Here is a 12,295-nt window from a genome sequence, read left to right as displayed (position 1 = left end):
AGAAAGTTTACAGACATCAGCAATTGGATGGTGGCGCTAGAGGAGGCCAGATGGCCATCGTGGCTAGTTTGTTTTGGTGAGGGACATGAGGCTGAAAGACTAAACACTATTTTAGTGTTGTTTCCATACTAATAGAATTTATCCAAGAACGCGTGTAGAAGGTCGGCCAGTGGACGCATGTAGATGTTAAATAACAAGGGAAACAAAATGTCTCCCACGTGGAACACCCCAGTTCAGCATGTGTGAAGAAGACGTGAACTGTGAAAGTGCGACCAAATGCGTTCTGTCACAAACCAATGATCTGCGCCAATGTAGAGATATTCAACCAATGGATGTGAATCTCCATGGTCAGCGGCGTTGAAGGCAGCTGACAGAACCATTTTTGCCCCAATCGCACCTCTATCCACCTCGATTCTTGAATGATCCAGGGTTGATCACACCGTAAACTCAGTTCTACAGCCTGGGTGGAAACCTGCTGGTGCAATGTCCAGGATGCTGTGAGACTAAACAAAATGTTGTAGGCGAGAGGCGATCACAGTCTCCAGGTATTTCTACAGAAAAGGTAAGAGGGAAATGGGTCTGAAATGAGCCATCTCACGGGATCCAGGTGTGGTTTCTTCAGTAAAGAAGTGATGATGGCTGTTGTCTGTTCTTCGAGAGCTCGGCCTGAGTTGCTGGAGCTGACAAAGAGTGTGGTCAGTGGAAGAGCTGCAGTTTGTTTTCATGGCTGCCTTGGTCTCATGAGCTGGACGAGGGTCGAGGGGAAGCCGGAAGGCTTAGCATGCTTCAGCAGCTACATTACTTCTCTCCCCGAGATTGCATCAAATGTTTCCAATTGAGAAACTGTGCAGAGGTTATAGGTAATTTTAGATCATATGGAGATGGCAGCGACACAGTTTCAATCATTGCCTACTTTATCCCAAAAATGTTGGTCACCCATCACATAATTTCTGTGTGGGGACCGGAAGTGAAGGTGTGCAAATTCGAAACCAGTTTAGATAATTCTTAAGCTGATTTTGCTGGTAGCATGATTTGGTAATTATACCCATCTTGTTTAGCTTCTTTTTTTGACCAGGGTGTATTTAATGTGTTTTTGTTGGTAAAGAACATGGAGCCGGGGTAAATAATTTTTCCTCCAGGCTTTTTCAGCCTTGCATGTGTGTAGTTTCAGTGCTGGTGCCCACTATTGTAATAAGGGTTGCGGACATAATAGTCAGACTGCATAAATATGTTAGCCTTTCCTAGAGTAAGTAGTCCAGTAGTTTATAGTACTCAATATATTGATTTCAGAAGGATGAAATGCTGAGCGTGCCTTGTGCAGATTCAAACTTCTGATCTTGAGACCACTGCAGAGTCCAGCAGCAAGCATTAACTCACTGTATGAGCTAGGCATATTCAGTCAAAATATTGACAATATTGAAAACCGTAAAAGAGGAGAGTAAAACCTCAAATGGCAAGACACTTATAGAAACAACGTTTTTGTAATTTTGAAATTTTGTTAAATATTAACATAATGAATTCCAAAGCTTTGCTTCTGAAAATTTGATATAGAACTAAGGGAACTACAGCGGCTCCCTTGGCGGACCCAACAGTATCTTTGCATCTCAACAACCATTAGAAGGAGGTCTGACTCTACGAGATAGACGCCCCTTCAGGAACAGCTTAGCAGTCTGAGCTTTGGATCTGTAAGAGGTGCCATCTGAGGGGCAGTCATCTCACCTGCGGCCATGGCTCTATAACATCTATCTGTGTAATGATGCCTGGCTTGGTCAGATGGATGCTTGTTTCCGGTCCAGGGAGGAACTGACTTGGCAGTTCGGGCTGGACTGTTCCCATGAAGAGCAGGGTCAGGACTGATTTGCATATGGCTGGTCCCAAACTTGGGTGGCTTGGTGAGCAAAATAAAGATGGATTAAAACCAGATCTTTGTAACTGGGGGTGAATGTTTGCATTGTTCAGCATTCCGTCCATCATTTGCTTCTTTTGCTTTTGTCACCCTAAGTGGGCATGGTATTCCCAGATATGGGTCCCATGCTCACTGCGCCACTGGATTCAAGCTAACCAGGCTGATGAGAGGCGATGCCCCGAAACCATTCACAGGATGCTTGTTTCCGGTCCAGGGAGGAACTGGCTAGGCGGTTCGGGCTAGGCTGTTCCCGCGAGGAGCAGGGTCAAGACTGATTTGCAGATGGCTGAATACAAACTGGGGTGGCGTGTTGAACAAAAGAACGATAGATTAAACCCAGATCTTTGTGACTGCGGTGAATGTTTGCATTGTTTAGCATTCTGTCCATCATTTGTTCCTTTCGTTTTTGTTGCCCTATGTGGGATGGGTATACCCAGGTGTGGGTCCTATGCTCATTGTACTCCTGGATTCAAGCTAGCTTGGCTGGTGAGGGGTGATGCCACAAAGTCGGTCCCAGGATGCTTGTTTCCAGTCCAGGGAAGACCTGGCTTAACAGTTCGGGCTGGACTATTCCCATGAGAAGCAGGGTCAAGACTGATTTGCATATGGCTGGATCCAAACTGGGGTGGTGTTGTGAGCAAAAGAACGATGCATTAAACCCAGATCTTTATGACTTTGGTGAATGTTTGCATTGTTCAGTATTCCGACCAACATTTGTTCCTTTTGGATTGGTCTAATGGGCAGTCACGTAAGCTGAGGGCTCGTGGGTTAGCTTTGGGTCTGCCTCGTAGTACCAGGGCTGCGTCCATCCACTTCAAAGGCAGATGAGCAATAGTCACTTCTTTAATTCTAATTAACATTTGCTTTGGCTTTACTTTGTCTAATTTGTAACATATCCTTATTAATTTATGACTACCTTCATATTTTTATTTCTATGCAATTTATTTAATCATTGCACAAATATTTTACAATCCATTTCTAAAAATCACACACTGAAAGGCATTATATACAGTATTTAAACATATTCACAGCTCTAAATAGTTCCTTATACTATATTAGATTTATGGAGTCAAAGTTGTTCCATATTTACCTTCATATTTGAGGCTTACACCTCTCATACACAATCATTAGGTCAGTCTTCTCTTTATTGATCCCTTCACATCACTTTGGATTTCTTAATACACATCTGTACATTTCCCTGTCACTGATCTCAATATTTTTGAACATGCATAGTGTTTATTGACATCACTCGAGATCTTAGGCTGTCAAGTTAATTCCAAAACCACAAAATGACCATAGTGCACAGTGCAAGAAACCCAACCATGTCCACGGCAGTGCGGAAGACAATGCTTGATTTTAGCCAGTGGTTTCTGGTCCTCAGCACCCATTCTTAATTGTCAACAGTGGCACTTATGATAGTCTGCCACATGGTGGCGCTGTTTGTCTACTTTAAAGACAAGCACAGAAACAGCTGTTTATTAATTCAATACCCATTAAAAATGACTACCTGCTTCGCAAGCAATTCTTATAAGCTTTGGTGGCTTGGAATAGTCTGAATTAGGCAGCGCTCGAAGGGTCAATGGCTGCAGTGGCTTCCTGATAAGGACACTGGCACTTATATTTTCAAAAATTAAGCACTGGGAAAGGAACATGTCCATCCAGAGCTCACCTCATGCAGTACGCATTGAAAAGCAAGCAAAGGTACCAACACCATAGATGAATTCTCACCAGCAGGTAATCCTCGAAGAAACAACAATCTCCCTAAAAAGAATACATACTTTCTATAGTTTACTGGCCTTATACCCATACATAATACATCGGCATCTAGAATCTGTTTCAGAACAGAATACCATCACCCTCGAAGGCCTCGAGCAACCAGTAATCATTTTGCACACAAACTCAGAACACATACAAATATAACCACCAACATGGACAGCATAATACCAGCAAGTAATTTACTAGCCTAACCCCAGGGATCATGAAAGAGCAGAGGACAGGCTGTCCTGGCAAGAAATAATATCCAGGAATATGCCACTTGACTGCCCTAAATCTTTACGCAGCTGAAACATGAAATTCCATGTTGTAAATGAACATCTTAGACATGCAACACTAAGAACATCCATCCCTCGAGGGATCTTTATAGGTACTACCATCCTCATCCATGCCCCATGATAAAGGTTGACAGAAGAACACAACAGCAAGAAACTTTCATGGCCTGCCACAGGTGATGGTAACACTCAGAGATACAGAGATTATCCTCGAGCAAATGCAATTCTCGTGTACTAAATCAGTGTTTATTTTTAGGAGATGTTTGCCCAGGATCAGACCTTTAAACTAATTTTGGAACACTTGGGACTGAATGAGGCATTTTTATTGGTTGCGTCGGGCGCACCTATTAAAAGATGCATCTGGTGCAAAGAATGAAAAGGCGCCCTACGACGGTGAATGCGCTAATCCCAGGGCAGCCGGGAACTCTCGCTACCCTGGGGCAGAGCATCTATGTAAAAACGCCGCTCCATGTTTTCACAGTGCAGGCGGTACCCCCCTGCACTTTTACAGGGGATTAGCGATTCCTTTGCAGGCGGGTGCAGTCACTGACTCCACCTGCCTGCAAGGGGATGTCTGGGGGTCCATAGGACCCCTTTTACCCCCTTCAGAGGGCTGCTCTCAGGGGGTGCACTCACAGTGTGCCACCTTTTAGGTGGTGCACTGGGTGTGCATCCCCTAAGAGCTACTTTGCCTCTGCGCCCGCGTCGGTAATATGGCGCAGAGGCAAAGGAATTCCCTCATTTGCATAGGGCACGCCGCCATGCAAATGAGGGAATGCCCCTGAAGATAGCTGTGGTGCTTTAAGTGCACCAGCGCTATTGGTATTCCTGAAGGGGACATGCAAGCGTCTGCGCCCCCTTCTGTAATACCAAAGTGCGCTCGGGGCATGGAAAGTGAGTGCAAAACGCCCGTTGTGCCCCCAAGGCACTTACTGTAATAGGGCCCCTAGACTTAAGTGCTTGTATCCATGAATACAGTGATTGTGCAGTGGTCAAAAAGTTATGCACTTTGCATGAAAGAACGGTAGCTGCTGACCAGTGTTAATAATTGTAAGAAACACACACAAACTCAATTTCAAGGACGGCACTGTAACTAGGGGTGTGGAAAATGAGTACGATTTGCTTTAGCATAGCTATGGAAAAGTGACTCAAAATTACGCATAATAATGTGAGATGCAAGTCTGTCATATTGCGCTATATTTTAGCTGAAAATGCATCTTGGTGTCAATTTTTGGAGTAGTATGCATTCAAACAATAGCACTGAAAACAACTCTGCTAGCATTCTTTTGTGGCTGAGCATTAGTAGTACACTTTGACTACAAATTACCACAAATTGTGCCATTTGCGGTAAATTGTTTCTGCACATAGGGCATAGTTATTCAAAGTGCGATAATGGTGTAATTTTAGGAGTTTCACGTAACAAGTGTAACGTAAATTTCACAAACTTATGTGAATTACACTGGGGTAATTTACATTTCTCCCAGGCCCAACTGTAAAAAAATGTGGTTACTGGTTGAGAGGGTGAAACCCTACTCAAGCAGCAGCCACAATCGTTATCAGTGTGAAGTCGCATGCAAACCCCAAATTAACCTGTGCTCAGACATCTGGTAGCTTGGCACAAAGCAGTCAGGCTAAACTTAGAGGCACTGTGTAAAGTATTTGTGCAGCACTTCAAACAGTAATAACGAGATAACACAACCCAAAAAGAATCGCATTCCAAATTAGAAAAATAGAGTACATTTTAATAAATAATTTAAGAGCAAAGTGACAGAACCGGAGGCATGCAGTTTTAAAAATGTCAGTGATTATAGCGTCAAAAAGCACAAACCACCAACTATGGATATATGGTCATGCCGGACCGCTGAACAAGATTACCTCAAATCCAGTTTGCTGAGTGATATGAAGTCCTTGCATTGAGTTGTGCTGGCCGGCGTCAAGAAACCATCAACTTGGAGCTTGCAATGCAAGGTCCTACACCATGATACGTTGCACGGTGAAGTCAGTGACCATCAACGGGAGCTCGCAATGCCATGTCCTCCTTCATCATCGAGGAAGCCACCGGGGCTTGTGAAGACTTGTGAAGTGTTGGTACTGAGGGAGGAATGCACTGCGCCAGTGAGCCGTTGGGACTTGCAAGGACGTGTATCGAGGTGTGCAGCTCTGTGTCAAGCTAGGACGGTTGTTGGCTTAGATATGTGTTGTGCTGGATTGGGCTGGCAGAGCTGCTGATGTGATGCTCAGTCCTGCGTCAGAGCCACAGGGCACTATGCCAGCTGTCAGCATAGAGATACGTCATGCTAGATCAACCTTGCGGAGCTGTTGAGGTGATGCAGTCCTGCGTCAAAGATGCAGGGTGCAGAGAAGCCTGTTGGGTCCCTGAGGCTTGAGAGCAGGAGGTCAGCCGACTGATCCTTGGAGATCTTGGATACACAGACAGACTGGTTTTCAGCAGGGTAGCTCGCAGCAGACGAGACCTGATGCTTCAACAGCTGTCCTTGGGCAACAGAGAAGTCCTTGGGCAGCAAAGCACTCCTTGGGCAGCAAAGCAGGTCAAACAGGGCAGAATTCATAGCTAGGGAACCCTTCCTCCTGGCAGAGTTCACAGGTCCAGAAGTGATCTAAGGAGTTGGGGTCTGGGGTCCAATATTTATATCTGGTGCCCACTTTGAAGAAGAGGAAGCTTCTAGGGGTTTCCATCCCCCTGAGGTGTCAGGCATCCCCTTCCTCTGTCCTGGCCCAGCTTGTCTGGGGTCACAAAAGACTTATGACAAACCCTTTGTGAGAATGGTCAGGCATAACCTTTGTGATGTGCAAGTGTGGTAGGTGACTTAGAGTGGCACAACCTGTCAACACATATCTTCTCTTTGTCTCATTGTCTGGGAGCAATACTCAAGGGCCAATTGCCAGCTACACCTTGTCAAGTGACTGAGGAACAGACTGCAGGCACCAAATGGTTAGGACAAGGAAATACCAACTTTCTGGAAGTGGCATTTTCAGAATTGTGACTAAAAATCCAACTTTACAATGAAAGAGGGCTTTTAATTGCAATTCTTTAGATACCAAACTCAGCCTGTCCACCTGCTTCCAATTGAAAGTTATCACTTATTGAATGTAATAAGGTAACCCAATGTTATCCTAAGGGAGAGGTAGGTCTTGCAGTAGTAAAAAACTAATTTATTAGGGGTGGGCGATAAATTCAGCTCCACCGCATAGTTTGTGGAGTTTTGCCCACTCCAAGTTACGCTTGTAATGCAGAGTACCGGCAAAACTCTGTCAACTGCTGCATGGCAGAGTTTTTTCTTGTGCGCAATTCGCCACTGTTAAGTTGTGGAGTGTGAGAGAGAATTGGTGTCCCCCAGTGCAATTTCCGGACACTAGGACAGCACCTGGCAAGATTTTCTCAACATTGGTGGTCGCAGGCAGTTGCGGCAGTTCATGGTGAAAAAGCTACTGCTCGGGGTGAAAAAGCTGCCGCTCAAGTAGAAAATTTATTGAGGAGGCAGGAAAGAAGAAGCACCCTCTCGCTGCCCGTGTTGTGCCTTTCGTGCTGATTTTGCAGCATGAAACAAGCTCCTGGTGATAAAAATCAGTGCGGCGTAACGGTTCAACCCCCTTGCGGAACTCTGCGGAATCTCAGGAGTTTCTAGTCTTTTAGTTTAGTTATAATACATATAAGTCACCCCTGGAGGTTTGGGCCTGGCAAAAAGTTTATTTTCGAAATTGCACTTTTATAACTGCACACACAGGCTGCAATGCCAGGCCTGAGCCATGTTTACAGGGCTACTTAAGTGGGTGCCAGAATGAGTGCTGTAAGCCCACAAGTTCACTGCTCAACAACCTGATTCTGAGCCCTCTACATAGGAACTCTGCCTTCTATTTCATTTTGTGCTCCCCTCTTCTGACTTATGACGGGCTCACTCTGCCCTCCTCCGGACTTTCACTACCGGCCTTCAAGTTGTGTGAGCACTCAATGTCTCTTTTTTATCACTTCTCTTTATTTTCTTTCACTCTAACGCGTGGGTTCACTTTAAATAGACATTTTTCCTGTTTATCAATGGACCCTTGTTGTGATCGTTTTTATAACTGCACCTTCTTACAGTATATTTCAACCTTTGGAGGTCATGTGTCATTTTACTCTCACTCCTTGTATAGATGCTAATGTTTTGCTTTCTGCCTCCCTCCCCGTTTTTTTCAACTCTTTTCACAGGCAGTGTAATTTCAGACTTGTTATAACTCTCGTCCTGATGATGATCTATGTATCTTGTTACAGATTGAAACGTCGTCGACTCTTTAATCAGCATGCACTATAAACTCATGTGTTAAAGCAAGTGCATTACTGTTAACTTCTTAAAAAGCTTGCCTCCACTATTTGCATTGGCGATAAGCTCCTTTGTTTTGCCTGAAAAAATGTCTACATATTTGTGATTGACTTTATGTTTTGTTTTTCGCAGGATACAGGACTGTGTCCCACTCTATTACGCTCTGATTGATTTCAAATAATCACTGTTAAAATATTAAATCTAAATGTCCGCCTGGACACCGTAACTCAATATAGCACTGATTCTGGTCTATATTCATTGTTCTCTTACTTATAATTGTTTGAAGGACCAATTGTTTTTCATAAATAGTAGATACCCAGGGTCCTTCCCACCTTGCCGGTACCCTTGTTTAGAACAAACGTAAGCCCACAAGTAGCATTTAATTTACAGGCCCTGAGTACATGTAGTACCACTTTACTGGGGACTTACAAGTAAATTAAATGGGCCAATTGAGTGTGAGACAATTCTAGCATGTTTAAAGGAGAAGGGGCACATGAGTAATATGGACGATAAAGGAAACATTTCAAAAAAGGAACAGAACAATAGAGGCGGCACTTCCAACAACTGACGGCAGAACATTTTTGTCTCTGGCACTCATTTTCTTTTCAAATTGAATTTTTTACTTATTCTATAGAAAAATAAAATGAGGAGGCAAGCAACAAAGTTCAATCTCATCGCTTCGCTAGGGTGTTCTGTCTGACGGTCACTAGGGCATTATGGCTTCCAATCTAAGGCCCCAGAAAAAAGGCATGATTGTGATGGCCCTTAGTGAAGAAGACATTCTGAAAAAAGTCCTGAGGGTGGTGTCTCTCAAAAAGGAACTGCTCCACCAGGGGCAATAAATACTCCTATTGCCTGGTTTCAGTCCTGTCACAATTACTGGGAGGAATATAATGCAGGAGCAGAAGAAAGGAAAGGTGAAGAGGGCAGTCTTGGCTTCAGTACTTTTTCCTGTCCAGCTGTATATAACTGTTAGGCCTAAAATATTGTTTCGTAAGAGGGTCAGTATCAAACAGGGTGCTCAGCCTCAACCATGGGAGTTGAGGTTGTCAGCTTCTGCTATCCAGGGACCAGTCCTACTATGACTCTGTAAACTGGACCAAGAGCAACCCTTTCTTCACTACACTCTGAGTTGCGAGGAAAGCAGTTACAGGTTTCTCAGGAAGGTAGCGTTGTTGGCGCTCAAGCCCAGAGCTCAACAATTATCCAACAGACCCAATAAAGATAATGTCCTGTCCAGTCTTATCTGTGTAAGAAAGAGCGTTGATCGCAGATGCACTCTGTGCTACACACTACAATAATCATCAAAAAGTCAGAGTCACAGGTGCTGCATCCACCCCCTTCCTCTCGGTCCCCTGTTTCCCAGACACTCTCCCTTGGTTCTGGGCCCATCTCTTTAGTGGCATTTCAACAGAAGACTGAGGTGTAGATTCATCCACCACCAAAATGCATGTGTGGGCTCACTCTCAAGTCTTTGCAGTATTACTCCTTCACTGTATGAGTATGTCCTCTCAGGATCAATTCAGGGCCGCCCACACACTTGGGAGAGCAGCAGCACATCAGCAGTCTTCAATGGAGTCCATTCAGCTTTCACTTTGTAGGTGCAGTCCCAGAGGGGTTCTCTCAATTGGGAGTTGAGAACCACACCAGGGATGACTGGACAGGAGCCCAATAGGGCCATGAGCACTTCAGTAGATGTAGCATTGCATGGATTATTCAGCACTTCTACAGGTACAATGCCACGTGGGCCATTGAGGTGTTCAGTAGATTCATCCTTGCATGGACTCTCAGAGTCACTGTTCCCACCTGGAATTGATAGGAGAGTCTGGAGGACCCTCTGGCACCAGGCTCTTCCCAGGTCACTCCTGCCATGTCTGCTTCTTCTAGAAACCCCCAACCACTGGGGATGTGCTTGATCTCGCTGCTTCTTGGAAAGTCCTGCAGGGAATGGACGGAGCCAGCAGGGCAGGTAGATACCTTCCCTTTTTGAGAAGACAGGCTTCTAAGCACTTCAGGGAGGGTATACGACTCCTCCAAAAAGAGTTCCAGGGTTCCAGGCTTCAAATGATATCCCCTCACCTTTGGGAGACAGGCTGTCAGGCAGACACCAGCACTGGTTGTATAGCAGCCCTCTGAGTAGTCTGCGGAGCACACCCTTCCTTTGTCATAGAGGACTTGGACCTGGAACAAAGGGGGGCAGTTTGAATCCCACTTTTATACATAACCAGTAGACAGATGCAGATTCACTCTATCAAGATGTAGAACTGGTTTGAATTGGTTCTTCTTTCAAGTGTCCTTTCCGTGCTGTTCTCCTGACACAGCCTTTGTGCCTTCGAGTGATGCTCCGCACAGTAGGATTGTCTCCATCCTGGACCACCCACAAAAAAGACACAAAGAGGTGCGATGATTCTGAACCTGGCTGTCAACAGCTCATCTGAGGGAGTAATCAGGGAGACACAAATGGGTAGGCCTCACCTGAAGGGTTCCTCACCTTTCACAAGAGTCAACAGTCCCAAACCTCACCCCTACCATCCATCAAATGGCAGTGTCCAGGAAGACAGATCTGCAACTCCTGGATAAGGAAAATGCCTCATAGAATATCTAAAGAAACCGTGTCTCTACTCCCCTTACTTCGGGTTTAGATTTTAGGTGTTTAGGACGAATATGGAGATATTGACATGCCCAGTCCCCTTTTTGTTTGCCTTTTACAAGCTCAAGTAGGGGACTTCCCTATGCATTTTCTCACCCCTTTTGGTTTTCCCTACCTTTCTTCATGATATGGGGGATCTTCCAGTTCAATCGAGGCTTCACAATTGCAATTTATCCCCCCAACACATTCCCATTAGCTCTTCATACGATTATTTGGTTGGAGCACAAATAAAATGTACTTACAACTGTTGTGATGGTTTTCTTTTGGTCTTTGTGGTTTTTGGTTTGTTGCGAGTCGAAGTTTTTGATGTCTTACTGAGAGCCTCAGGTTGTGTGATTTGTAACAGAAATAAAAAGATAGTTTAAAAAAAAAAGAAGATTAGACTTAACTATGATTCAGGAGAAAGAGACTCTCTCCCACCAGACCTGAGTCCTGTAGGTTATATATGCAAAAGCGCAAGATTTGTAAAATTTCTGCAAGATGTTGTAGGAGAGTAGGATCTGCTTCTTATAGTTACCCCCATTTATTGCTGATGTATCACTGTTTTCGACTCAGTCTCACTGGGATCCTACTATCCAGGACCCCAGTCTAGCTGCGTTCTCCTCTAAATTGATTGCATGTACTTTAGGTACACTCCAGATTGGATTCTGGGGTACCCTTGTGGGTGGAGGTCAGGTTCAACCATTGCAGAGCAAAATCCAGACCATCATGGACTGGGTTGCTCCAACCACCCAGACTCAGGTCAGAGCTTTCTTGGGCCTGACTGCGTACTATAGGAGGTTTGTCAAAGGATATGGATCCATAGTGACTCCTTTGAATGACTTAACGTCCAAAAGAATGCCAAAAAAAGCTCAGTGGACAGTTAACTGTCAAAAGGCATTTGATGACCTGAAGCAGGCAATGTGTACTGCTCCCATTCTGCAAAGTCCTGACTATTCCAAACAACTCATTGTTCAAACTGATGCATCTGAGTTGGGGGTAGGGGCTGTGTTATCACAACGGAATGATGAGGGTCAGGATCAGCTAGTAGATTTTATTAGCAGAAGGCTGACCCCCAGAGAGAAACATTGGCCAGCTATTGAGAGGGAGGCTTTGCTGTGGTTTGGGCTCTGAAGAAGCTGAGGCCATACTTGTTTGGCACTCACTTCATTGTTCAGACAGACCATAAGCCCCTCTTATGGCTATTACAGATGAAGGGTGAAAATCCCAAACTTTTGAGGTGGTCCATTTCCCTACAGGGGATGGACTATACAGTGGAGCATAGACCTGGGAGTAACCATGCCAATGCAGATGGACTCTCCAGATATTTCCACTTAGAACATGAAGACTCAACTGGACAAGGTTAGTTTAATGTCATTACGTTTGGGGGGTT

Source organism: Triturus cristatus, chromosome 6 (genome assembly GCF_964204655.1).
Source record: "Triturus cristatus chromosome 6, aTriCri1.1, whole genome shotgun sequence".
NCBI lineage: Eukaryota > Metazoa > Chordata > Amphibia > Caudata > Salamandridae > Triturus > Triturus cristatus.
This window is presented reverse-complemented; position numbering follows the sequence as displayed.